The sequence below is a fragment of the Ixodes scapularis genome, unplaced genomic scaffold, assembly GCF_016920785.2.
Source record: "Ixodes scapularis isolate PalLabHiFi unplaced genomic scaffold, ASM1692078v2 PGA_scaffold8__174_contigs__length_109621045, whole genome shotgun sequence".
In the NCBI taxonomy this organism is placed as follows: domain Eukaryota; kingdom Metazoa; phylum Arthropoda; class Arachnida; order Ixodida; family Ixodidae; genus Ixodes; species Ixodes scapularis.
The window spans coordinates 68893583-68921078 of record NW_024609883.1 but is presented as its reverse complement, the minus strand read 5'-3'; the positions used below and the strand labels follow the sequence as shown (position 1 = coordinate 68921078).

At 43.7% G+C, this 27496-nt stretch overlaps 1 pseudogene; it reads left to right on the top strand.

Moving 5' to 3' along the window:
• LOC120836457 lies at positions 1–27496 on the top strand (annotated as a pseudogene).

Genomic DNA, 27496 nt, shown 5'->3' with positions numbered 1-27496 from the left:
ATGACTGACGGGGAAGAAAACACGAATCCAACCATAGCAGCCGTGCTGCCGGAGTTGCTGACCGAGAAAGTTGTGGTGAACACCCTGGCTCTGAGTACGAGCGCAGCAAAGAAGCTCGAAAACCTCGCCCTGAAGACTGGGGGAAAGGCGTTCTCGCTGAGCGACAGCCAGGCAAACATCGAGGCCGCCATGGAGTCGGCCTTCGTAGAGTCGACCACCACCCAGCTGGACGAAGCTGACCGCCCGATCACGGTCAGTAACCGCTGTGTCCTGTACACCTGCAATATGTTTCAGATCGGGTCATCGTCGTTGAAGTATCGCTTAAGCCGCTGTCTAACTGCTACCACATCATATAAAAGACTGTCTGTAGACACTGTCCAAATCGAGATGCGCATAAATTTTACCTTGACATCTAGTTTATCTCGTGAAAATATTTTAATACTGACATGGAAGTTTACCAGAAGCCATAAAAAACTTGAAAGGAGTAGGTATACCAGGAGACATCAATAGTTTAAAGGGGTACGGAAACGAAATTTTAGCGCCGATCTTTCTGCATAAATATGGGCTAGGGACAGGCACCACCTCGGAAATATGAATATCGCACTGTAAAACACAGGAGAACTAATTTTAAACCTAATTAAGCGATTTCAAATTCACACCTGGTGGTTGGTGGGAAAGTTCTCGTGACATCACTTGTGGCATAGGAGCAGCGCCGTTCTGCGGATGTAGGGCGTGCCGGCATCATTAGCCTAGGCCTGAACGCGTTTGCAAAGCCTTGACGGAGAAAGCCAAAGCGTAGTTGGCCACAGTGAACTCATTCTCGTTGCGGCTCTTTGCACGACGCGACCCGAGGATGCTTCTGGCACGGCCGGTATTAGTTGCTGCGTGCCGCGAGCTGCGATCCCACGTTAGAAACAATACGTTGGAACTACGAGAGCGTGCGGTCCACTAAAACTGTCTCGGCAAGAGCCACGCAAATACCTGTTTACACTCGGAGCGGACGCGCGCGTTTGATCGAAGTGCTGGATTCGCTCTGTTTTAGACCGCGTTTCGGTAAGCGCTTCTGGACCGATCTTTTACGATTGCAAACCGATACTGACGTGACACTTGGCAAAGAAAGGTTGGACCGACATCGCGTAGCTCGTACTAACGCTCGACAGTGACGTAGCGTCGTGTCAGAATAAAAATGACATACTAATAACAAAGTGTACATACCGTGTTGCGAAGGTAATCCGTATGGCGTTTATTTGAGCTCTATATCACGCAAAACAAGGAGATAGAATCAATGACAGTCCCTTTCCGACGACAGCGATCGTCACCGCTGCCTCGGAAAACAAGGAGATCGAGATGACAAGGGGAAAAGATTGACCTCTGAAATTTAGTTCAGGGATCAAACTATTCATCCAGGAAGTGTCCACAAGTGTCGCGCGGGCGTATTCCATTCAGCAGGTTAGCCGGTCGTGGGCAGACGGTCTTGGCCAAGGACCGCCGGAGCAACGGTGCGCCGAGTCGGTGTGCTAGGCCTACTATATTCTGCGGAGCTCGCTTGTTTGGTGGAATCACGGCCGCTGTAGCTCCTCTCGGGTGTTTGTGGATCCTCCGCTCTTGGTCGTCGTGGTCTGTTTCAAGTACTCCTTCCTTTTTTTCTTGCTGGTTAAAGTCGGGACGCACGAGAAGAGCACGTAGAAAAATAAATGTCTGTGTGTCGTCGCTACCAAGTAGCTGAGCTATGCTGTCGGCCATGTTGATTTGATCGTAAGAAGTGCGTAAGACAGCTGCGGAGCTGTCGTAGGATTCTGTCGTAACCTGCGCAAAAGTTACGACAATTTCGTTTTTTAGTATACGGGTTTTCTCTCAAATTTGTTGTACGCACTTTTTTCGTCGTAAGTTCGCTTTGAGAATCCGGCCTCAGAGCTGGTTTTGTCAGCGGTGCCGTGGTTGCCGACTTGCCGTGGTGCAGCGTGCGTGCAGCGTGCAGCCCTTGCACATCTCAAACGGCCACGTTGCCACAGGTCGTAAATCGTCGACACGCCACCCAGTGGCAACGCTCGTAACCACAACACCACGTCGTAGCCTCTCCCATTTGGCACAAGTGACGTCATGAATGCGCTGAATATCGCAAGACGCATCGCGCTCTCCGATGGCTGATTTTCGAGCGCGCGCCCAATCGGGCCCCTCGGGGTGAAGAATATAGCCATCCGTTCAAAATACAAACACGCGATTATGATTTACGGATATCATTGATCATATTAGACCTATTTCTGGCCATAATAGGTGTATTTCAAGTTTCGCTTCAGTAACCCTTTAAGCAATGGAAATTTACTGTAGCCATCAAAATCTTAAGTAAGGGAGACATACAGTTAGCATCTTTAGAAGAATATATTTATCAGGAGCTATGCATTCATGGAATGTTGTGTTATCGTATGCTTGCGCCATCTTTTCGCAGGTTGCGGCAACGTTCCCACTGAAGCCCCCTTATTTCATATACAAATATAGCCACAACACCGAAACGTTACGCTTTGAACAATTTGCCATGCTATTACTCCAATCTGTCATATTCCGCTTTTCTTGTGCAAAATTTTCAGGATGACGTGAAAACTGCAGGTTCGTCAGTGGAATAAACTTTTTGATGTATTGGTCAATCGAAGTCTAGAGTATATTCTTGTGTATAAACAAATCGTTGATTCTATTAATTAACAAAGTCCTCTCCCCAGTATAAGGACAAAATTTATAGTGTCTAAGATGTGTATTACAACTAAAAAATGTATTTCGGAAGCTGCTCACACGATTTTTCGAGAAATAACAAAGTTCGAACGAGCGCAATTTTAAATTATAAAACTACAATATTTGCCATTAGACTGCAGTAAACCAGAAGAATCGATAATCTGCTAAGCAAATTTTCTTTTTCTCTCGAAATTATTTTCTTGTGTTCCTGAGACCAATTAGTTATATAATGCAGATTCATTGTCGTTTAGACGTTTACGATAATTTCTAGTATTATACGACTGACATAAACAATCTATAAAACAAGGACTCTTGTTTGTAGTACGATAATATAAAATTGTTCGAATGGAACCACTGGGGTGAATTATCTATTTATGAACGGATGATCGGTTCTCTTAAACTTAGCATTCTTATATGAAAAGTAATGTTTAGGCACGCACTAAATATTCATATTAAATTATTTATCCCAATCACCCTGAACACAAACAACAAAAAGGAAAAAATCGGAAAAAGTGCATATTGAAATATCTGACCTGATATCGCATTCCTCGAAGAGGACTGAAGCCCGAGATTTCGGAATAGCAGAGGCTTGTATTCGGCGGCCTTAAAGTTTGTATTTCTTCACCGGTTAAAAATTTGGCGGACCTAAAAAAATCTCTTGACGAGGCGCGGGTGCCTGAATCTTAGATGACGAACGAATGGCTGAATATAGTCGAAACAAGTTTACTTTGGTACAAGTTTACACAAATATTGCTAATTTTCGGAGGGTTTGTCATGGTAGCAGCTTATTGTCAAGGGCCCTAAATTTTGTATTTCTTCACCAGTTAAGTTCTCGGCTGACCTCAAAGCTTTCAGATGAAGCGCGGGTGCTCAAATTAAAAAAAAAAGAAGAAAAAGATTGACGAAAGCGTATAAACAGCCGAACGATCCCCACTTCGAGACCGGTTTTCTCGAAAAGAATTTGTTTGTAAGTATTTGTCATAGTACCAGGACGGGCTCGAGGGCCCTATATATTAGATTCTGTCTTTAGCTGGGAATTGGTTTTTCCTCAAAAAGTTTGTTGTCGAGGCGCGGGAGCCAAAATTGCAAAAGATGAACGAATGCCTAAATTTAGCCGAATCATCCCCACCTTTAAACTGGCTTTCTAAAAGAAATATTTTCGAAAAATTATTTTGCAGTAGTACTTGATATAGCACCAGGATATGCTCGAGGTCTACAATCTTCATATTTTTTCTTTCGCTAAGAATTCGGATGTCCTCAAATAGTTCCCTGGCGAGGTGCATGCGTCCAAATTTCAAAAGATGAACAAGTCCGTAAAAACTGCCGAACCAGTCCCACTTTCAGAATAGTTTTCGCAAAAGGATTTGTTTTGGATTCGCAAAAGGATAGGCTTGAGGGCACCCGCGGCGCGTGGGTACCCACATTTCATAATATGAACGAATGCGTAGAAGCTGCCAAGCCATTATCAATTTACACCAGTTATCTAGAAAAGGATCGTTTTCGACTATACCAGGATGAGCTAGGGGGCTCCAAGTTTTATATTCCGCCTTTTGCTTGGAATCAGGTTGTCCTCAAAAAGTTTTCTGGCGAAGCGCGGGTGGCCAAATTTCAAATGATGAAGAAATGTCTAAAAGAGCCGAACCATCCCTAATTTTTCTTTTTGACTATTTAGTTTTTTTATTAGTTTTTGAGTATTTTCTATAGTACCAGGATGAACTCGAGGCCTTTGTTTTTATATTTCTCCTTTAGCTGGGAACTGGGTTTTTCTTAAAAAGTTCCCTGGGATGGCTGGGGTACGCAAATTTTAAACGATGAACGAGTGCCAAAAACAGCTGAACCATCCTCACATTTGGACCGTTTTTTTTTTTTTAACTTATTCTCTTTGGAGGAGTTGCCATAGTACCAGGAAAGGCTCCAGGGCTCTAAATTGTAAAATCCGTTTGCTGATAAAATCCGTTTGCTCTACTGACGTCTAACCCCTGGTTAGCTCAGTTGGTAGAGCGCTCCGCCTGTAATGGAGAGGTCCCGGGTTCGATAGCCGGACCAGGCGGATTTTTTCGGCTGCACACTAGTCACCTAGCTGTGTTTGGAGATTTGTGTTTATCCTTTGTCCCTCTTGTTCCCATTCTCCAGGGATTATTTTCATAATTCTTGTCCAGCTCGCTTGCACCTTTGCAATTAATTGCATTCTAATTAAATGTATATCCTGCCTTTTGCAGAGAAGTGGGTTGTCCTAAACATTTTCCCTGGCGAGGCGCGCGTGCCCAAACTTCATAAGATGAACGAATGCGTAAAATCTACCGAACTATCGCCAATTTGACACCGGATTTCTAAAAATGGAATTGTTTCAACTTTTTGCTATAGCATCAGGATAAACTAGAGGGCTGTATATTGTTATGAACTGGATTTTACTCAAAAAGTTCCCTGGCGAGGCGCGAGTGCCCAAGAAAGATGAACAAATCCGTAAAAACGGTCGATACACCTCCGCTTTGAGACGATGCTACTCGGTATGCATTAATTCTTGAGGATTTGGCGTGATGGGTGTGAATGATAAACTTATCATCCGCGTTTTCGGATCGCCAGTTTTGCGCCTTTTGCACGAGTGATAACTTTAGCTGACCAAGGCGTTTCCCATGTGCGGCGATTCTTTTTTTTTTATTTACTGATTTAGTGGTTTTCGTTGACGCGAATTTGAAGAGTGTGTTTATTTATACTTTAAGTAACATTATTAAAAACAATTAATTTGTTACGATTAGCCTCCTGTATAATGTCCCCCTGGTCGTGTAAGTTTCGTGATTATACCGCAATAACGTAGCTTTAACGGATTCAAAAAACGATGCGAAAAGTCTAAAATAAGCACCTCATACCCATCATATAAATGTAATAAATTACATTTCAGATTGAATACATTCGGGCCGCGCTGTAAATGCCGCATAAGCGATAGTTTCTATACTTCGTTTCATCTTAAGTCCAGACGCAGCCGACGCCACGAGCTAATAGAACTACTCAAACAGCGTCAAAAGCGCAAGTCACTGGGTTATTGGTTCAGCCATAATAGAACCCGTACAGAAACATGACGAACACCATGACGGTGCACTCTGGCACTGCCCGATTGGTCTCATCAGCTCGAGGGGTCCGCTACGTCCGAACTCTGAACTTAACGGTGAAACGTAGTATTGCGGCGATATTGCCGCGTGCCTGGCGCGGAGATGTGTATATGCGCCCCTACTAAGGCGGAGGAATGTTTACTAATTGTTGAGCGCATTGAGAAGGGCGTTCAACCTGATTGACGTCTTTTTTGGGTCATTTTATCTGTTTCTGTACAAGGCAGGACAGAGAGAATGACGCGCGGCATGAGGACGCTAGCAGCGAGGTTTTTAATAATACGGTCGAACGCAGTGAATTAGATGCATTTTGCACGTCAGTGGACAAGGTGTACAATACACGCCTTTTCAAGGTGCGAGGCACGTGCGCTTAAATAGAGCGTACGTTTCTCTCGACCTTGTCAGAGGGTGCAAGGAGTATGAGGTTGATCACATGCCCTTTAGTGACCATGCTCCTGTATACTTTATGCTTTGTTCCTTTCAAGAAACGCCGAAGATGTTTGTTTGGGATTTGGGGAAGTTTAATGCGAAGCTTTTAAATGAATAATGTTTTGTTATCAGAATTCGTCGACATCCAGTAGATGTTGAAAGCGCCACTAAAAGAGCTTGGAGATAAATGGGAATTGTTTTGATAAGGTACTAAGTTGATAGCTCTGGGACACTTCATTTTTTTTTTTTGTTTAAAGCTGATAAGGGAGGAATGTATATCTCCCGGTTCGTTTTCTGACAAAATAATCAGTAAAAAAAATGAAATAAAAACGCCTTGAGGTTTTTGGTACTGGAAGCGGTTATCGCTCGGGGAGATACTCGCGACAGGAGCAGAAACCAATACATGAGAAAAATTCGAGTCACCGAGATTGTGGGTTATTGTGTGTCGCGCGATAAAGGAATCATCGAACGCGCTTTCCGAGAATATTATCAAGAACGTTTCAGTTACCATGCGCCTAAAAACGATGGTTTTAAGAAATTTTATTTACCTTTGTTGCCGACAGTTGTAGCCGATTTAAAAGAAACTTTAGAACAGCCCATCACGCTATCAGAATTTGAAAAGGCGATTGACAATTCGAAGTCTGCAAAGCTCCAGTACCAAACGGTCTGGGCACTCAGTTTTACAAAGCGTTTAAGGACCAACTTTCTCCTTTGCGCTGCATATTTAGTGAGGCATCCACATACTCGATAAAGGTTCACACAAGCTGCTGCTATTAACACTTAACAGCCTTAACATTGTCGGAGTGTTCTGTCCTGGATAACTTGTTTTGTCATTCATCGTTCCCAGTTTGTAACCGCTAACGATGAAACATCACCACTCGCCTCCGTCAATTCTGGAGTACCACAAGGTTCTGTATAAGGTCCGCCATTGTTCCTTATCTATATTAACGATTCGCCGAATTCGATCTCTTCTTCTATTAGTTTATTCGCTGACGATTCTGTTTTTTACAGAGAAGTTACTAACGCTTCGTATGTTCTGAGTCTACAAACTGGCATTAACTATGTTTCAAAAGGGTGTAAGTTATGGTGGATGGAACTTAACACGACTAAATGCAAGGCCATGAGAGTATCGCGTGAATGTAATTATCCTTGTTCTTATTTTCTCGAAGATGTCCCCTTAATTTCTGTCTCTTCTTATAAATACTTACGTGTGTATATGACCTCAGATATTTCCTGGCAAATGCATGTTAAGTATGTTATTAATAACGATAATCGAATTCTGGGTTGTCTAAAACGAAACGTTTCACTTGACCCTTAATCTTTGAGACTAACACTGTACAAAATACTTGTACGCTCTAAATGACAATATGCTTCGTCTATCTGGGACCACGGTCATTCCAAACTAACTAACGTCCTGGAATCAGCTCAGAATCGCTCTGCTCGTTTTATTCTTACTAACTTTTATCGCACCGCAAGCGTGAGCTTAATGAAAACTAGCCTATCGTTGCCTAACCTCAATTTACTTCGCAAAATAGCTCGCTTATGTCTCTTTCCTAAGATATACCATAATAACTCATTACTTCACAACCGACTGCTGAATCATCCGTCTTATATTTCGCCACGCATTGATTATATGTATAAAGTAGACATTCTAAAATGTAACACTAATGCATTCCGAGAGTCAATCATTCCGAAAATATCAGTGAATAGGAACCACCTTTCCGCATCTATCGGAACCATTTTTCCTGACCACTTATTTTGAACCGCCATAAATAACCTATACTGTTCAGATTTAGCTGCAAAGTGTACTACTGCCACTAACCCTCCACTTCCCTTGGTAAGGCCGATGGCCTTGAGGGTATTTTAAATAAATAAATAATAAAATAAATAAATAAATAAAAGTTTAAAGCCTCTGCCCCCGCCGTTTTATGTACATGATTTTATACAAAAAAAAAAAGGACCCCTCAAAAGTTTTTGTTTGCATCGTACCGTTCGATCAAAATAATTTAACGTAGACTAAGATACTGATGAAGGTTTTAGCGGAAGGTTTGCAGAGTGTTCTAAAAATTATCGTGGGCCCACACCAGACGTGTGGAATACATAGGAGGAGCATAGTTAGAAATGTGCGTGTCGCCCGGAGCATTCTGGTGTATCGCGACTCTTTTGTACGAAGAGTTGCCATGTTTCAGGCCGACCTAGGAAAATCGTCCGACCGCGTGTCAAACGAAATTATTTTTCCTGTAATAGAACATATTAACCTGGGGTCTGTCTTGTGCACCGGTGTACGTATGGCGCACCAAAATGGCGCCGATAGCCTAGTTGTAATTAAGTGTGTAAGCGAGCGTATTCGCCTCTTGTCTTAGACGCATCAAGGCTGTTCACTTTCACCTTTGCTTTTTTTTAAATTTTTCTTGCGCCGTTTCGTCTAATTGGTATTCAGAGTAGTTTTATCCATGGGTTTGGGTTGGAAGCTACAGCGTGCGTTTGAATACGCACGTCACGTCATCTCCGTACACGAATGACGGGTCAATTGTTTGCGTAAAAGAACATGTGTGTCCAAAAAGCCGTCGAGTTCATACAGATGTTTTGCGAAAATAAGAGTAGCTCCGTCAACTGGCATAAGTGTATGGGCCTTTGACACCTTCGTTGCCGGCTGTGTTTAAACCTGTTTTATGAAACGGATCGCAACCCCGTTATACTGAAGTTCCCTTGGAACACTGCGGCAACAATTGGCGCGATCAGGTTAAAGTTCTGCGCGCAAAAGCGACCAAGTTGGAATGTTATGAGATGTCTATTTTTGCACGTGATTCGGCTTGCAATGAGTTTCTTACCGCAAATGTTTGGTATGTTTTGAAGGTTCTTCGTTGCTCACGAATTAACATACAACGTATGCGCCGTGTTTCTGCTGTTTTTATCTGGTCCTCTGTTTGGGAACATATGAGTTGTACAAACCTGTTTCGTAAAGTGAAGGGCCCGGGGGGTTTAGTGTTTAGGTGATGCAAATTATCAATATATATATATATATATTTTTCTGAAAGACCAGAGAGAAACGTTTTTACAAACCCTTATTCAAGTGAGATTGCGTGGTGGGCTTCCTGAGTTTATTTTTTCGCCAAGCGAAGACAGGTGCCTGTGCACACGGGTATAGGGAAGATGTTGGTGCTTACTGGTTTTTACTCACGCGCTTCTCACTCTGATACTTGTCTTGTGTGTCGACCAAGCGACCAGCGAAGAATTAAGTAGATTAGATTTTTTCAATTCTTCTGTATTGTATTTTGTACAGTGCAGGCCCAGGGCAGGATATCTTAAGCCGAGTCAAGCGAATAGTGGTACACCCTAACGTGAATACTTTTTTTTTTCAAGTTGCATAGTCAAGCACTTTCAGTTAAAGTCTGGTTAGTTGATAAAGGTATCCCGGTAGCTTAATCTGACAACTGCGCACGGTGCAGAAAGCAGGAGAGGGTTAATCGCGTTTTCCTACACTGCTGGGACGCGGTCTTATTTTGGGACTTAATGCAAGGGACCCCCAGGAAAGACTTCCCATGAACGCCCCATACACACGGGTTTGAGTGGTTGAAGAAAAAATGACGTTACAAACGACACGATACTACTGTTGGACCCACACAGCGTATGGCATTCCGCATGGCTGTGCGCCACGCGCATATCGATGTTCGCCCCGTTCAAAAGTATTTTGTGGAGCACATGAGCTGTCTGAAAAAATTCTATAATGACCAGCAACTTACAACTAAGTGGCTGCAATTTTTTAGGTGTTGTTTAGCCTCAAAGACTGTAGAATGTTCGACATTTGACAAGATGGCTGGCGTCTTTTAGTGTTTCATCGTGATTGTGTGTCACTGCCTTCTGTCAGCGTTCAAATCTAAAAAAAAAAAAAAGCCGCGTGATACGCATGCGTATTGGAGTTGGCAAGGTATGCGGCCGTCACGGAGATAAATGGGGCTCGAATCCCGCTTGTGTCAGATCATCATTTTATTGATTCTGCACTCTTCTAAGATGTGGCAAAATAGCACTTGTCCGTCTTCTGTGTTTGATTCCTGTCCCTGTACTTGTCATTTTATGCGCTGATTTGTATGTTCTAAATTATCTCTTCCCGCTCACGGCTGTCATCGTGTGTTTCGTTCAGAATATTCCTCAACGTGCCGCCCGTATGAATGCCGCGGTAACGCGGTGCCTCAAGCCGGCGCAAGATGCGTGGCACTTTTCTCCTTAAGTTTGTAGGTGCAAGTTAAGCTCATTAGACGTTTATATTTCATTTTAAAAAGATCTGCTCTTTTTTTTTTTTGGTGTCATCATTGCACAAGGCGGAAAGTGAATATAAATCAACGCGTACAAAATTTTGTCTGGAATACATAAGGTGACAATCCATTCTCAGAACCAATCACTAAAAATGACGTATGTTTTTTGCTTATACCCGCGGACAACGCAGTTATATCTGAAGGTACCCAAGTATATCGTACTCTAAGTGAACTATAAGAAGTGCAAAAATGCGTGCGATGATTTCTGCGCAATTGTTTAGAGGTGTTGATGTTCTTCCTTTGATCGCAGTATCGCCGTGAAATGGTAAGGGAGCATGATAAAGTTGTCAGTATGCTGCAACCGTCAGACATTCAATATCGCATCCGTTTTTTATCTTTGAAGTTAGGTTTTTCTGTGGTATTTTTCACTATGCAAACTTCACGCTTTGGCGGGAATTTGCACACGGCATAAAAGTTATAGGTGGATATACGCCACGTGGGGCCAAATAAGTGAATCAGAAGCGCCTGTCACAAATTTCTCGCCATAGGCATCTTAATCAGGATGAACTTTTCAGGAGTCGTCATCACCTTAAGCAATTGAGGCTTACCAGCTAGGAACTGCAGCTGCCACTGTGAGGCTTCCAAATGACCACATATCAAGGGTGCTCTGCATTACGTCTTGACGCTCTACCTTATAAGAGCTGAAAGCTGTGAATTGGTGTACGCAGGTTCATTCGACTGTTTGCCAAACAAAATTGTTATAAAAACACCAGTCCATTGTTTCTCAGAGGGACAGCCTAGCATTCTACGAGGAGGGTTAAGCTACGTATCGCTTTGTAATTAAATCGAATTGACGCTATTATGGGCCATCACTCAAGGTGCTGAAAGAAGGCGGCAGAACGGCGGAGGGTGACACCATCATTCTCATGACCGACGGGGAGGAAAACAGGGATCCAAGAATAGCAGCCGTGCTGCCGGAGTTGCTGACCGAGAAAGTTGTGGTGAACACCCTGGCTCTGAGCACGAGCGCAGCAAAGAAGCTCGAAAACCTCGCCCTGAAGACTGGGGGAAAGGCGTTTTCGCTGAGCGACAGCCAGGCAAACATCGAGGCCGCCATGGAGTCGGCCTTCGTAGAGTCGACCACCACCCAGCTGGACGAAGCTGACCGCCCGATCACGGTCAGTAACCGCTATGTCCTGTACACCTGCAATATGTTTCATATCGGGTCATCGTCGTTGAAGTATCGCTTAAGCTGCGGTCTAACTGCTACCACATCACATAAAAGACTGTCTGTAGACACTGTCCGAGGTGTGCCTTACACTTAAGCTAGGTGGTGCAAGCTACCGCTCGTTACGAAGTGTGTAGCCTTTACCATTCATCTATCCATCCTTTCTAGCATGACGGTCCTTCCGCATTGGTTATACTAAAACTGTCTAGAGACATTTACGAAGCACGCGTATGCATAAAGGAAACATGCTTCGAACACTGTTTGAGGCAAGTCTGCAGATACGTCTGCCATTGTACGCCTGTAGTGAACACGGTGTCTTTTGCATGAAGTACAAGCTGTGTGGCTGCAGCTTAACAGGCGTGAAATTGTGTCTTGCAGCGAACAGCATTTGCGTCGTTGATAGTTGTCACACAGAAGGGAATGACAGGACATGCGCGAAATTTGCCATTTATTCGCGTTACAGCGCCATCTCGCACAACGTTTTTGCACTGTTGGGGGTCACCAACGTATACCGTCACATGGCGCCACCAGTCTCATAAGAGCACCAGGCCACACCGTTGTTCGATGTTTGAAGGCTCGAGCCATCTTTCTACATTTGTACGTGCCATGGGGTCGGTTGCTAAATTACCGCGACGTGATGTAGCTCGTGTCTTGGAACTTTTGTGCTGAAAGCCCGCACAACGATGAAGTTAGAGAATACACTATTGCGCTATTTTATATGAGCCGCTATTCCCACACCGATTGTATTGCTGAGAGCTCTTGATGGCCTCTAGGTACTTAGCTGTAAATCAAGGATGACGTAGCAGAATGTTTGGAAAAAATTGTGTCTACCCGACGTTTACGGGATATCTGCAAAAACCGGCGACAGTTTTGCTTAATTAAGAAACTAAAATACACGGCGAGGTTACACTGTACCGAGGCTTACTTCGTCTTAACGACACCCGAGCAGGAATACTCCGCATCTAAACTTCTCTCCGGTGCATCCAGACAACCAATCGCTCAATTTTGCATAAAAAAATATCGACCAAAAAGAAAAAAAAAAGAAGCTGATGAAAGTGACAAGATCTTGGTTGTTACACCGAATAAGACGTCTCGTGTGCTCAGATCATGTTAAGGATACCAGCGTAGTCTTCATTTGGTTTCTAGAAATATTCATCCCGGACCCATGTTAGTCAAACTCCTAATGAGCGGTACCCTGATTCTATTTCTAGGTGGTCATCGGATATATTGCTCACAAATACGTAATTTATGACGTGAAATAAATCCACTGAAAAGTCCACCTATAAAAGTTAGAATGTGTGGAGCATATATCACGACAATGTAGTGTTGATGAGATGTCTGAATTTGTTCATGCACACCATTTATTTTTGTTTTGCACAGATTCTGGACGAGTTCATTAAACTTTGTAAAAGTCAAGAAACTGCAGTCATGATTGACCCGGAGCTCGGCAAAGGCACACAGGTCGTCATTATGTCGGGCAACCCAACTGACTTGGAGGTTCACGTTTCGGACCCCATGGGAAACAGATGGAAGGGCTGTTGGTTCCTTAGTTCGAGCTCGGGTTCAAAATGGCGAACCGTCGAGATTCCTTCGCCCGCAATGGTATGGAATTTAGGTTTTATTATTCAATATTTTGATTTCGTTAGACAAGATTTATTATCATACCAGCACACATAATTATCTCTTTATACAAAAATATTGAAAAATACAAAGTATGAGATAAGGGCACGTTGTCAGCGCCCGTACTTTGCTTCAGAGCAGCGACCACACTGTGTCGGTGGTATTTTAAACTAATTTAGCAAACTGACAGATACAAATATTATTGTTACAACGTTCCCGATATTTCGTGTCATCATTTTTTTCAGAAATGTTCTACTCATTATTAGGGACTGCTGAATCATCAGTGTCACAATTGGGTTTTTATAATGTAAGTCTAGGCGCAAACTCCGCTGGTTTTTAATCTTCCAGAACTCTGAGGGCGTGCTTGCGCCTTCTGAAAAACGAGGACTGAAAACTATTTCACTTTAACGCTGTTTACTTTATAAAGTTACGGCCAGTGTCAATAAATGTCTCAATATTTTTTGTTGACAACCCTTGCTGTGAGCAAAACACTTTCATTGAATGTTTGCGTGCCGCAAACATAATTACCCAGGTGAAAATTCAAAGTGGGACCACTTTGCAAGTGGGACCACTTTAAAGTGGTTTATGGAACTGGGACCACTTTGCAAGTGGAACGACTTTGCAAGTGGGACCACTTTGCAAGTGGACCACTTTCGAGGTGGAACCACTTTGGAGCCGGGACCACTTCAGATCAAGGAACTCTTGCTTGTGGACTCTGTTACTGAGGCCCTTCCTGGGTAAAAATAACTATTTGGTCAAATTGGTGTCCGACAAGTGGAACCAATGGGGAGACTCGTTTGCGATTTCAAACTCCTCATTGAAAAAATTCCAATTGGTTCCAATTGTCAAAACGCAACTGAGTCTTGCCAATTTGAACCCACTAATAACCACCACGTGGGAAAACTGCTCATGGGTTGTGATAGCTGGACAATGAAGCACCAGTAGGTGATTTTTGACATTTTTATTGAAGTTAAGACGTTCGCTCATTCTGCCTCCTCTTGTTCGAGCGTCGTCCTGTTCGGGCATTGCCCTCTGGTTCAATGGTTTCCTCCTGATCCAATGTTTTCTCTGTAGCTTTCCTAAGAACACCAATATGGGTTAAATTACTTCATGGGTACAAGTGTTCGTATGCAGCTTGAGATAAGAAACAATAACTTTTTTCTTCATAAAACATTTATTTATTTAGAAATCGAGAATTTGAGGCCGCCACAGATGCCCAACAAGGCTTTGCAGGCGGCATTTTGGACTGGTCAGAAATATGGATCCACTAAAATTATATTTTACTTGAAGGAGAGCAGTCCACCATATGTGCAGTACATCCACAATCGATGAGCAAATTCTGGTAGAAGATAATTAGGAGCGCGTATTTTTATGTTGCAAAGAAAAAGAACTGTGACCATGTTGACTAGGTCAGATTCCATACTTCAGTCAGATTCCATGCTTCAAATATTCAACGACTACCCGTTTCCTATGAGCCACTGGGGCATTTTCTGCTGCAAGGGGCTAGGACAGTTAATATGCTGCAACTATACACATAGTGCATAGTTACAGCATTTACAACAAGTTACACATACTGCGTAGTTACGGTGGTTCGAGAGACAAATTTCTGGTGTGTCCTCTATTTTAATAAAGTTCTCGAGCAAAATATTTAAAGTGACATTCAGTTTTACAAAAATAAGTTTTTAATGTACTGCGTCTCTCCGAGAAAAGAGAATAGTGTTTTTCTGACCACAAAAATAAACTTTAGATTGTGGCGAGCTCAAACTTCGCCAAAACGTAACCCTAGCCGTTGATGCGTCACGCGACAGTTTTGAAATGTAGAATCAATTTTCTGAACATTTCAATGACTAACCTGTTGCATCCCGGTAGCGTCTCTTCGCTAAAATGTCATCCGTTCGTGTGATATAAACCCCACAGTTTCAGGACCTACTAGTGTTATTATAAAGAATTAACAGCGAATTTCGGAGACACTAAACCATATCCTCATTAAAAATTTCTCTACAATCGCTTTATAACTGTTCAATCAGACAACTCCTTGGAGATGCTTAAAACAATTTTTTTTTTTTGCACTGGCACTTGATTACACTGGGTGGACTTTCAAACTGACAGCTCGGAAAATTCTCTTCTGTAAAGTTTCCTCCGGGCAGGCTTTTACCCTGTACTGACCATAAACCTAAAGGTGTCTCGGTATATTCATTAGTGCGAAATCGCCAACTCGAAATGCAACAAGCAAAAAAAAAAAAAAAAGAAACAAAGAAGTTTTTTTACCTCGTTTCCATAACCCTTTGTTATCCATCCTTCGCGCTCCAACGGAGTGCCAGGCCCAATGAAGTAACGATCACCGCACTATTCAGCACTCGCAGCAATAAAACATAACATAACTTTCTTGAATATCTACCGTAACCATTCATGCAGATGCCGTAAGTGCCATCGGTGCCACTGGTACCATGTGCGCGCGCTCGTTCGCGGACGCCATCTTTGTCCAGTATATACAGATGCTTCCCGCCGATCTGGCAAAACTAGAAATAGAAATAAAAAAATGCACACGCGATATTGAGCAAAAGGAAAATCCTGACATATTCAATTTACATGCACAATTTTTCCTCATTTTGAGATTGCAAAAAATTATGTGCTAGTGCTCTTAATTGAAACGCCCCATGATTAAGCTCAATTCCAATAAAATTATTTACTTCTTGGAATTTGTTTATTTCAATTTATGTTGGGATTATTAAATACTTCATGAAAATATTATGATTTGTACCAATTGATATTTTAATTAGACCCAATGGGTATTTTGAACTGGGAGCTGCCAAAAACAAAATATGTACAATGTTTTCTCCAGACGACTTTAATCAAAATATTACCCAATTTAAGGTAATCAAACGTTTTACAAGCCTATTTTAATAAGTTTTGCAAACTAGACCTGTTCAATGAAAAGAAAGAAATAAAGAATGTAGCCACTTGAAATTGTAAGTGGGACTACTTGACTTAGAGTGAGAAATTGCAAGTGTGACATCTAAACCAAAATGGAACCAGTATGAGATAAAGTGGGACCAGTTGGAGGTAAAGCGGGACCACTTAGAATAAAGTGGGACCACTTGTAAAACCACTTTAAATTTTCACTTGGGCAAATATGTTCTATTCACAGGCTTAATTGTTTTTGCACAACAATATCGAAAGCGTTTATATTTCCAAGGTGCGACCACCTGTTAGGTGCTTATAGAAGTGCAGTGATGAACGCAAAACTAATGTAAATTGGTGAAATTTTCCCATCGCGTGTTCCCTGTTGCTGAAGTCACCAGTCACGAATTTACAAGCGGTCCTGAACGGCAAACTTTTATTTTTAAACAGTGTCGTGATGCGTTGGGAACATGAAGTGACCCTTTTTCATCTTGGCCATAAGTCCAGTTTCAGGACCATCATGACGATGAGGCGTGACCAGCAGGGAGCTGTTTTTTGCACGCGAAAAGGGACGCGCGACGGGCTTGAGCATCGATTCTAACGTACATCCTAAATGCCTGCGCGTCTACTTGCCCGCAAAACACTCGAAGGTCCAATTTCTGCGATCTACAAAATCAGCTCGGCGAATTATGAGGCGGAACATCTGTTTAGACCTCAAAATGAAGTCTGCGTTGTGGCATTACGCAATGCAAGCATGACGCTTTGAATTGCGTTATGCCACAGCGCAGACTTCATTCTTAAGTCTAAACGGATGTTCTGCTTCATCATTCGCTGAGCTGATTTCATAGATAGCAAAGAGTGGCCATTTTAGTGTTTTGCGGGTAAGTAGACGAGCAGGCCTTTCCTAGAGTGTAGGTCTTAGCGACGTGTGCGACAAAAAGCGTCGCTTTGGTCGAAGTTCACAATTGGTCAAATTACAGCTTCCTGTATTATGTAATACCTGCCATTTCTCAACATCTCGCCAATCACGGCGAGGCAGAGGGAAAGCCTGCCATTCACGGCGAGGCAAACCCTGTTCGTCACATCACGAAAGTAAATCGTGGAACGGCACCACCGACACGTCTCGGCACTATGTTACAGGGACGGACAGCTGCCCCCGCCTGTGCACTCTCAACGTCTAGGCTGCATGAACTCCAGGACGCGTAGATAGTTTGAACGCAGATGTGTTACATTTTTTGCTAAAAAATGAAGGTTTCAAATTGACTCGTGTTATATTTAAAGATTTGATATGCGTATACGAGCAGTTACGCACTCCGGCAGGCCGCAGAAAGCGGATTTGTTCAAATAACGTGAATATTCACCCGGCTCCCGTTGATGAGAGCGGACGCGTATACTTCCACCATCGACTCCGGGCGCGCGTCTTTTATTTCTGCTTTTGGTTCATTAAAAAAACAAAAGCCCGTTAGCGCTAACAAGAACGCGCGCATCCGAAATAACACCGCTCTGACGTCGACGCGGGCGAATCACGCGTAAAGAACGGTCCATGTAATTCATGAGGTGGCAAAAACGGGCGGCATTCAAAACGCCGAAAAGAAAAATGCCGAATTATTGGAATGCCGAAATTCAAAAAGCCGAAAATACAAAAAGCCGCAAGTTCAAAAAGCCGAAAACTCAAAACATCCAAATATCAAAATGCCGAAACATAAAAACGCTGACATCACCTAGTTAAAGTAGAAGATGGAGTTTCTTGGCAATGTGATCAAAGTTAGGGGAGAGGTGCCGCCGGCCGATTTGCATGCATGCGCTTTCGCCATCTTTTCTAATAGCCGTGAAAGGTTGTCCTCAAGTATAGCTTCCCTTCGCATGGTTCAAGCCTTCAAAAAAGGAAAAATGTATTTCTGCATATCTCGTCGCATAGCAGAGCGATTCCTTGTTTATTGCGTTTCAGACAGATATGTTCTGCGCAATTCCTCGAAAAAAGCTTCGGACGTCGACATTTTCCCGGTTGCCCAGAGCAGCTGCCAAACGATTTTCGCGCGACTTTTGCTTCTTGCTCTGTGAGCGGCGGGGTTGGCCTCTGATCGCTCCCTCGATGTCGCTTTCGACTCTAGCTTGCTCCTCTTTCATTATGGTAATGAGCCGGAAGAGGCTTACGTTGTGCCCGCCAACCAATATCTCCCATCGTCGGTGCCATGCCTCAACGGCGTAGTTGCCCCTTGAAAATCTGTTCTAAGCAAGGACAAGCACATTCCAGAGGGATGGCGGGAATACCGGTGGACTTCGTATGATCATGGCGGTGTCACCTCCGGCTACACGGCGGCGTGATTTCCCAAGCAGGTGGTTCTCCTTCCACCATCGCAGCAGGTCAGAGGCTTCTTGCGAGAAGAGTGATTTCAAGGACGCATGGACATCTCGTACTTCTGTGGTGGGCAAGGACGAAAGGGCTGCAAGCTGCCTCACCTTGATGGCGAAGCCACCTACATCATTTTTGTAGAGCACTGCCATATAGGTGCTGCACTCTCCTGCATAGTGATTGGCACAAGTGAAACAGACAACCATGCACATCCGACGACGGGAGCAACGATCGAATAGCGTTGATTGCTGCCAGTTTGAAGTCTGTTCTCAAAGTTTTTGGATTTAATGCAAGTCCCATATCTGCGGCGCTAAGAGAGCATCATATTTCGGAAGAGCGGCGCGAAGAACGCAGTAAACAAAAGGGAACACATGGCCATGAAGATAACCATGAATTGAGTATAACTGTTCGAAGAGCGGCGGCAAAGCCTTAAATGTTCCGTCCATGAGCCACATCGGAGCGTCGTTCAGTTTTCTCAAGTTTTCATCCGTGAAAACAATTAGGAGTCGAGCTCCATCTGCGCTGGTGCAATCGCACCGCAGAAACTCGCGGCCATCTAAAGTTGTTCTCAACTCGCCCTCGGTGATGAGCTCCTGCACGGCAGACGGCTCGTGTAGGCAGTCCGCTTTCCTCTTCTTTCTCACAATCTGGCCCAAGGCTTCGTTGCTTGGAAGGTGCTGCTTTGAAGGCGCTGCACATTTGCAGTGACCTGCTGCACAGTCTTCACGGGTGCCTTGCCCGAGGCCGCCACCAGAGCTTTGATCCGTTCTTGAGTACGAAGAACTGTAAGTCTGCAGATATCCGATGCATGGCTTGCGTGGGTCACTGTCTTCGAGATGATACTGGTGCCTTTGCAAAACGAGTTAAACAGGCGCGTGTCAGTGGAAAGTGATCTGGCGGAAAACGAACAAATGGTATAGCGAGTCATTTCTTTTTCACGTAGTTTTCGGCGTTATGTCTTTTCGGTATTTTGATTATTCAACATTGTGATTTTTTGGCATTTAAATTTTTCGGCCTACTGACGTTCGGCCTTTTCATAATTCGGCCTCTTGATTTTCGGCGTTTTGATAGGGACCGGACAAAAACATCATCACGGGCAATGGGAGAGACAGAAAAAGAAACAAAGACGTTACTCACAGTTCAAAAATAACATGCTGTCTCCTTTATGTTTTATAGCCCGGTACCTGGAATCTTGCACGGGCGACGAGACCCAGCACGGATGTAGTAAACGTTCGCGTAACTTCGATGGCTGTGGCAGCCGATGAACATCCCATTCGGCTGCGTATCTTTCTCAAGAGATTCGACGTCAACCAGATACTGGACGCCTGCATCTATTCGGAAGTTTCCAAGGGTCCCCATGCTGTTCTACGTGCGAAGGTCCTGGCGAAGGTCCTGACACCATAGAAGAACGCTGGGCAGCTGATCGTGGAGCTTTTCGACGATGGAGTCGGTGCGTTTCATTGGCCTTTACTGGGCACACTAAGGGCAAGGCTATCTCCACTACAAAGGATGCCCAAAATGCGTATGCGTTTTATGCATCCGTTTTCAAAAATGCACGCATGGTGTTTGAATTATCTGCGGACACACCTCAGGCATCTGGAACAAACAGTGTTTGTACAACGGATATCTGAAGAAGAAACACGCCTTAGACGGTGACTGCATGCAGACTGAATCTTGTGTAATGTATTAGCAGTTTGACCACAGGTGAAAGGACACCAGGCGTGGTGGGGTCCAAGCCTTGTATTACGACTCACAGCCAATTAGGGAGCTGCATTAGCCCATCAATGCACCTCTATGGGTACCGCAGAACGACTTGCGTGGCAAGAAGCGTAAGAGTGATAGGTCACTGTCTGGGGCTCTCAAACGGCCGGTGAAAAGAAAGGAAATTTTTTTTTTCTTTTAAATGCTTGGGCCACGCGTGTCAAAAAAAAAAAAAAAAAAATCACGAATACACTTTAAGAAATGCCTGCGCGTGTACTTACCCGCAAAATACTCAAGGAGCCAATCTCTGCGATCTACGAAATCAGCTGAGCGAATGATGAGGCGGAACATCTGTTTAGACCTCAAAAGTAAGTCTGCGCTGTGGCATTACGCAATGCAAGCATGACGCTTTGCATTGCGTAATGCCACAGCGCAGACTTCATTTTAAGGTCAAAACGGATGTTCCGCCTCATCATTCGCTGACCTGATTTCGTAGATGAGAAAGATTGGCTCTTTGAGTGTTTTGCGGGAAAGAAAGCGCGCAGACATTTCTTAGAGTGTAGAGCGATATTGACGGCGCCAGATTTATTTTGAATTGTGCGCCAAGTCCATGACGTTACGGAATGGTCAAACACATGTAATCTCCACCTCAGCAAGGTGGTCATACACTTCTAATAATTAAAAACGAGCGTGTAAGTGAATAGATACGAATACTTGAAAGGATTAGGGATCAAAGAAGGGGACGGGAACACGACTTCTTTCATTGAGCATTAACATTCGCATCATACGCACTCCACCTCAACGTGATGGCCACAGCTTCTCATTGCCACAGCTTCTCCTCCACGCGCCCAAAATGCTGAGTGAGAGTACAAGTAGAAAGGAAGTAACTACCGACTAAATTTCACCTCGCGCCGGCAATATTGCTCTAAAAGCTTTTCGCGTAAAATTTATTTTTTTGGTACGCATGTTCTAACCAAACTGTTAAAAGAAAGTCTTTTTTTTCAGTGGCCCTTTAAGTCTTCATCGGGGAGGACAACAGACCGTGACGCCCCAAGCGGCTAACTTTAGAACTACAGGGATGAGGACAACAAATCACTGACTCAGCGCTCGGCTGAGTTAACCGAACGCCGCGTCAGTGTTCGGCTGGAGTTCGTGTTCTCCGGTCGTCTGAGTGGGAAAGGGGCTCTTCTGTTACCACTCCGGCCTGAATGAACAATGCAGCGAGCACGGTGCAGCATGCATTCTCTGGCGTCTTTTTTCGGGAGAGATCCGGCACTAACGATAAACGTCCCTTCGTGTATTGTAAGAATATTTACTTTAAGTCGTGACATGCCCACAAGGCCTGTGAGTATGTCCACAGGCCTTGTGTTAGGTAAACACCGAGGTGTGGGAACAATGAACGGGTCAGAGCGCCCCCTATAGTTCGATCTCCTCGCCAATAGCTTGTCTTGTTTCTTCTTAGGAGTAACCGTTGTGTGTGACTTTTGAAACAATTTCGATGGACGTGTTGTCCAGTTTATGCACCAACGTGAACGTATCCATGTCAACTGGACTCGCTCGCGCAGAAACAAGAGCCTTCAGGGGAAAAACAAACAAACAAACAAACAAACAAACAAAACAAGAATCAATGAAAACACCTAGGGACAAGAATAACAGCAGAGTTTTCTCAGGACAGTTCTATCTGTCCTTGTCCGTAAGGTATTCACACGAGGGAGAAATCCCCGGGATTTCTCCCCGGCACGCGCATCACACGACGAAAACGTCAGGCTTTGCGATGTGCAAAAGCTTCGCGTTTTCATCTCGTGATGCGCGCGTGCCGGGGAGAAATCCCCGGGATTTCTCCCTCGTGTTTTAAATGTTTTATTCTTTCATTGATTTTTGTATTTTTACCAATACGCATCTATGCTTTGAGGGGGGAAAAAAATGAAGGACCCTTCGACGGCGTGTGGCTTTCGCTTTTGAGTTGCTTATTTTATATTTTTATATTCTATTGTTTGTATTCAATTCTTACCAGGTGCGGACGTCACTGCCAACGACGTGATCTACAGCGCCTACTTCACGCTGTTCAACGGAGAGGGAAGTTACTCTGTGGTGGGGGCCGAAGTTGTGGGCGATGGCTCGCCAATTATTGTGAGAAGTCGGCGGGGTTCTGGAGGACTTCCCGTTGTATAGCGCCTACCCCTGGTACGCGGCTGACGATAGCGCATTCACTGAGGTAGACGCAATGAGCATGCACAAATAATTTTGTTTTGTGTTTTTTTTTCTTCTAAGCGGGACGTTAGTTCCAGTAGGCGTCTGGTGTTTCAGCTGTAGAGGGAAATTTATCCAGTGCAGTACCACCGCTAGCCTATGGTCTCAACGTGCACCGCAAAGTGGTGATTAGACGACCGCACGTCGATACGATGATTATCCAGATTGGAGGGGCGGGGTGGGGAATGTACCCAAGATCCCTGGGTTCATCAGGGCGAGCTTTCACTGCATGTGCTGCGAGCTGTGGTGTGTTAACACACTGGGTCACTGGACATCACGAACAAAGATTTCATAATATGAGAAGCAGAAAATAGGCTAGATGTGTCAGTATTATGAGAGGTAACGGAAACGACGAACTAGCATATTTTCACAGCTTAGTGTTTGATACACACTTCTCAGATGGACCGCGACAGACGTCTTCTACTCCCTTTTTGTATATACGTCTTGTCTGATGTATCTGATCGTAGTTTTTTTTATTGGCCCAGTCTGTATGGTTCAGGAATCCGAGTTGATCAGAATGCATCATCCTCGTCTGGCCCTCCTTCAATACGATGTTTTTCCTTAACTTAGTCGAAGATAGTGTTCATATACATGTAGGAGGTAACAAAAGCTTGCAATGTCGGTGGTCTTTGTTATTTGATTTGTTTTGAAAGCGATGGAATAGAAATAATCAGAAGATGAAACAGAAGACTGTACGTACACTCCATTTGTGTTGAAAAAAAATTTAGTTATTCGTCGTGTGTGGTGTTAATTTTTTTTTCGGTTTGAGGTTCACTTTGTAAACAACCCCATCCTCTCAGTTGCTATTTACGACCAGAGAAATGTCGTTTACGAGTTTTACACTTTTTTTCCATCAAGACAGATCTACCGTATTTGAGTACATTATATTTGCGCTATCGGAACAACAGTTTGTAAACGCTCTCGAGAAATAATACCACGGCGTGCTGGTGATAATCTTATGAGGTTTCAGTGTGTGTTATATATTCGTAAACAAAGGCATGTTTGTTAGACATTGCTTTGCAAGTCGCCGTCAGACAATCTTCAAGTCACCTTCGCTTGTTATCGTATACATTAGGGAACGATCTTTAAAGAATAATTTTATATTGCAGAACTGTCTAAAAATTTGGCCTCTACCGAGATACCTACTTCTGCCTCTCCGGAGTACGAAGCCGAAGGACTTCCGTTTGAAAAGTTTGTTTTCGATGATGAACACATCGAAGTTGCCGAACCGCAAGAGATTGTTTGCGAAAAAGCTCCAAGCTTCAGACGATTCTCAGATGGGGGCTCCTTCCGAGTCAACGGCGCGATAGACGTGTCCAAGATTCCACCGGCCTCTATCCGGGACCTTGGAGTTGCTGATGTTATTACTGAGAACGGCTCTCTTTGCGTTGTCCTGTCTTGGACTTGTCGGGGGAGCACTTGGACTATCATCAAGGTAAGAGGTCACCTTTCGCATTGCTTCGCGTGGTACTCAGTATATTTGTTTTACCTCTGTCTGAACTTTGGCATTTGAACGTAGTTTAATTCAGTTTCATTGTTATGAAAATTCAAGAAAAAAGGTTAAGCTCGCACTCATAAATATTGAGTTTAGTTAATACTAGACAAAGTTTGGTGTTTGTGCATTGTGACAACGTGTTCTAAGCTATATATAGCTACAGGGTAATTATAAACTAACACATATCCTGCCTCCCGAAAAAGAAGAATCGTGTTTGTCACAGAATAAAAATAACTCGCATGTCGCCGAAAGTCCATACTCGTTGCAAAGTGCTACCTTGACTGCAAAAAAAAAAAAAAAAAAAAAAAAAAAAAAACAGTTTTTCAGAAAAAAAAAAAAAACTAAAAAAACAACAACAAAACAACACTACTCGAAAGAACATAATTTTTGCTCCATCTTTTAAATAGGGACACTGGCACCGTCGAACTAGGACCGCTGTACAGTGAAAGAAAGGGGTCAAAGTTCTATGTTCGGCTTCTTCGTACAAACATGGCGGCAAGCAGACGTACGAGCGTGAATAGGCAGGGAGAGTGACAACTACGGGAAGAGGGAGATTTGCAACTGTTTTTTTTTTGTATACAGGATCTTTACGTCAAGCTATAACTTCGAGCCAACCAGTTTGTAACTCTAGGTTACTGAAAAGGACGCGCGAGTGATTTGTCATGCACGATCGTACATTCCATACAAGAATATACGAGCAGGACGTGTGTTTGACGGCATCTTCGCCGCGTTAAGAATGGTAACTTTCCTACCAAGTTATCAATCTCTTAAGGCCATATGTCCTCGCCTTACTGGTGGATGCGAATAAAATATGTTGACTACACATATTTCAAACTTTTGAAAAAATGTGTGACTGGTGGTACCGTCACCGCTGTTATGGCCACACTTTGCCCGAGAGTACCACAAAAGCGACAAACAAAAACAATGAACACCCACAAGCCTTAAACACGCGCAGCATGCGCACGGAGGTACCTATGGTAGGCTTGCGGTCCCTCGCGCTTACTTCACGAGCACCAGGGGGCTGCAAACCTGCCGATAGTAAATGCATCCGCCTGCATGCTACACGCGTTTGAGGCTTGTAGACGTTGGTTGTTTCTGTTTGTCACTCTAGTAGGACTCAGGCATTAGAGTTGCTAAATAGGCAACGCTTGAAACTAAGAACACTTCATCCATTTCGGTACTTGATATGATCTATGTCTATTATCTGAAGCTTTATCTGAAACAGCAGAAAACGCTTTTCCGTTCGACAAGAAATTTTAAAACAGTCTGCGACAGAGCAACAGAACATCTTCTGAGCTTGCCGGCTATGTGTCTAGGGCTCAGAAAGTGCGTAGCCTAAGCGTAGCTCGATTGGTGGCTGTAGGCACACCTTTGCACCGGCCTTGAACTACCTGAGCCAGCAAAGCTAGGCGATAAGAACGCGACGGCGCATGTATAGGCCAAGAACAAATGCCAAAAGAAAATAAATAAACAGGCTATATTTTGGTGCTAATTTTGTCTTATCAATTTTGCTAATATACGCATACAGCTAAACTGGAAAAACGTCAAAGCCGTGATGCAAAATTTTTATAGGGAGTCTTTAGTACAAATATGCCGGTGTAACGGATACTAAACACATAAACTTATGGGATCCTATAACTTTAAGGTGGTAACCCTTTAACTTCAAGTTTATGCATGCCATCTTCAATAACCCGTCATTTTTAACAAGAATCGGTATTTAGAAGTTGCAATTTGTTTCAGGTCAAGTAAATCATTAAATGAATATTGAAAAGAAAATAATCTGTCGGATTAGCTACGATAAATATACTTTTTTTTCTTTGCTCAATAAGCTTATGAAACGCGTTGCCTGAGCCTGCGATGAGAGGTATTTCAATGGGAGCGCCCTTTTCAGGAAGCTTTAGCTTTATTTTGTGTTTAAATAACAGCCTTGACCGCTTGGTTAGCTGTTTATGCTTCACCAAATAGTTTTTCTCAAGTAATACTAGGCATTACCTGGTTTAATGCTTCGGTGTTGCAGACTGTTTTTCCTAAAAAAGTGAAATATTTCTGCAGCTTCTCAAGTGGTGATCAGAGTAAGCACCAACCCGGGGGCGAGTTTTCTGAAGCGCTTTGAGGATGGTGTTCGGATTCTTGAGAGTGATGTTGTAGCTGGCCAGTTATCACCGTTTCCGGCACGAACCAAGCAGAACGTCACCGTCGGAGGCGTAGAGCGAAAACCGCACAGACTTCTAATTTTCTGCTCGTGTGCTGAACGTGGATGGCCTCGATTCGGGAGCTTCCAACATCGCCCTGGCTACATTCGACCACCCTTCTCCGAGGCAGCAGCAGAAGCTCTCGGCTTCGAAGACCTGGGGTCTCATCATCGGAGTACCAGTGGGGATCATGCTCCTCGTGATTGTAATTCGAGCGGTTTTGTTCGGGCAAAGCAGGACATGGACGCAACAGATCGAAACTTAATCGGATTTACTATGTTTCCCAGGAACAATGGTTTTTTGTTTTAAGAAAAAGACGTCATACCATAAAAAAAAAAAAAAAAGATTGCCGTGTGGAGGGCGACACACTAAGATCTGCTGCCACAAATCAAATGTTCTATAGTCGGTTGCAAGCTAAGAAAAAACCGGAAATGCCTCTCAGAGGAAAGTGTAATCCTACGCCGAGAAACGCCAGCCAATTGTTTTCATGACGTCACGATTCTGTGGACCAATCGCGATCCTTTTGAAAAACAAAAAGCTCAACATGGCTGCTGGCCTTAGCAACGCGATGCTATAGTTTCTCGTGACAATTATTCTGCTTTTTTGCACCGTGTTTTACGTGCCCGAGGTTACGCCACGAAATCTTGATGGTATCGGCTTGCGTTTGCAGCAGTTTTTGCGCGACAACGTGAGAATCCAGCGACGCTATCGCCAACGAAAATTTCGAAACGGGCGCGAGGCTTAGCACTGCTGAGAGGTATGTTAGACGGTATGTTAGACAGTATCTTGGACAGAAAATGAATTGGGAAGACGGTACATTGGACATGAATTTCTTTCTTTCTTTACTAAACAGCTATTTCGTTGACAAAAACGTATTCTGACTTATTTAAATGTCCTGAATGAATTAAATAAATATTGTAGTAGTTTAAGACAGGTTTCCTGGAGGAAGACAAAGCAACGTTGCTAGCGAACTACTTTCTCGACGGCGGAGGCACTTCAGATGGGCGCAATGCGCTTGTGGGTGGAGCTAAAAGATTGTTCTTAGGTTGCATCCGACTATACCACCTTTGTTGGGTAAGTTAAAAAGAAGCTTACACTTGTAGCCGTTCAGGAAATGTGGAAATGTTACTTAGATGTATATGTGCAGTGGGTTTCATGAAATATTATGGATTGGTTTCCAAGCTGGTGCGAGTACCAAATACTGAAACATCAGTTCAGCTTCTTAATAGGCATACGTAGCTCCTGA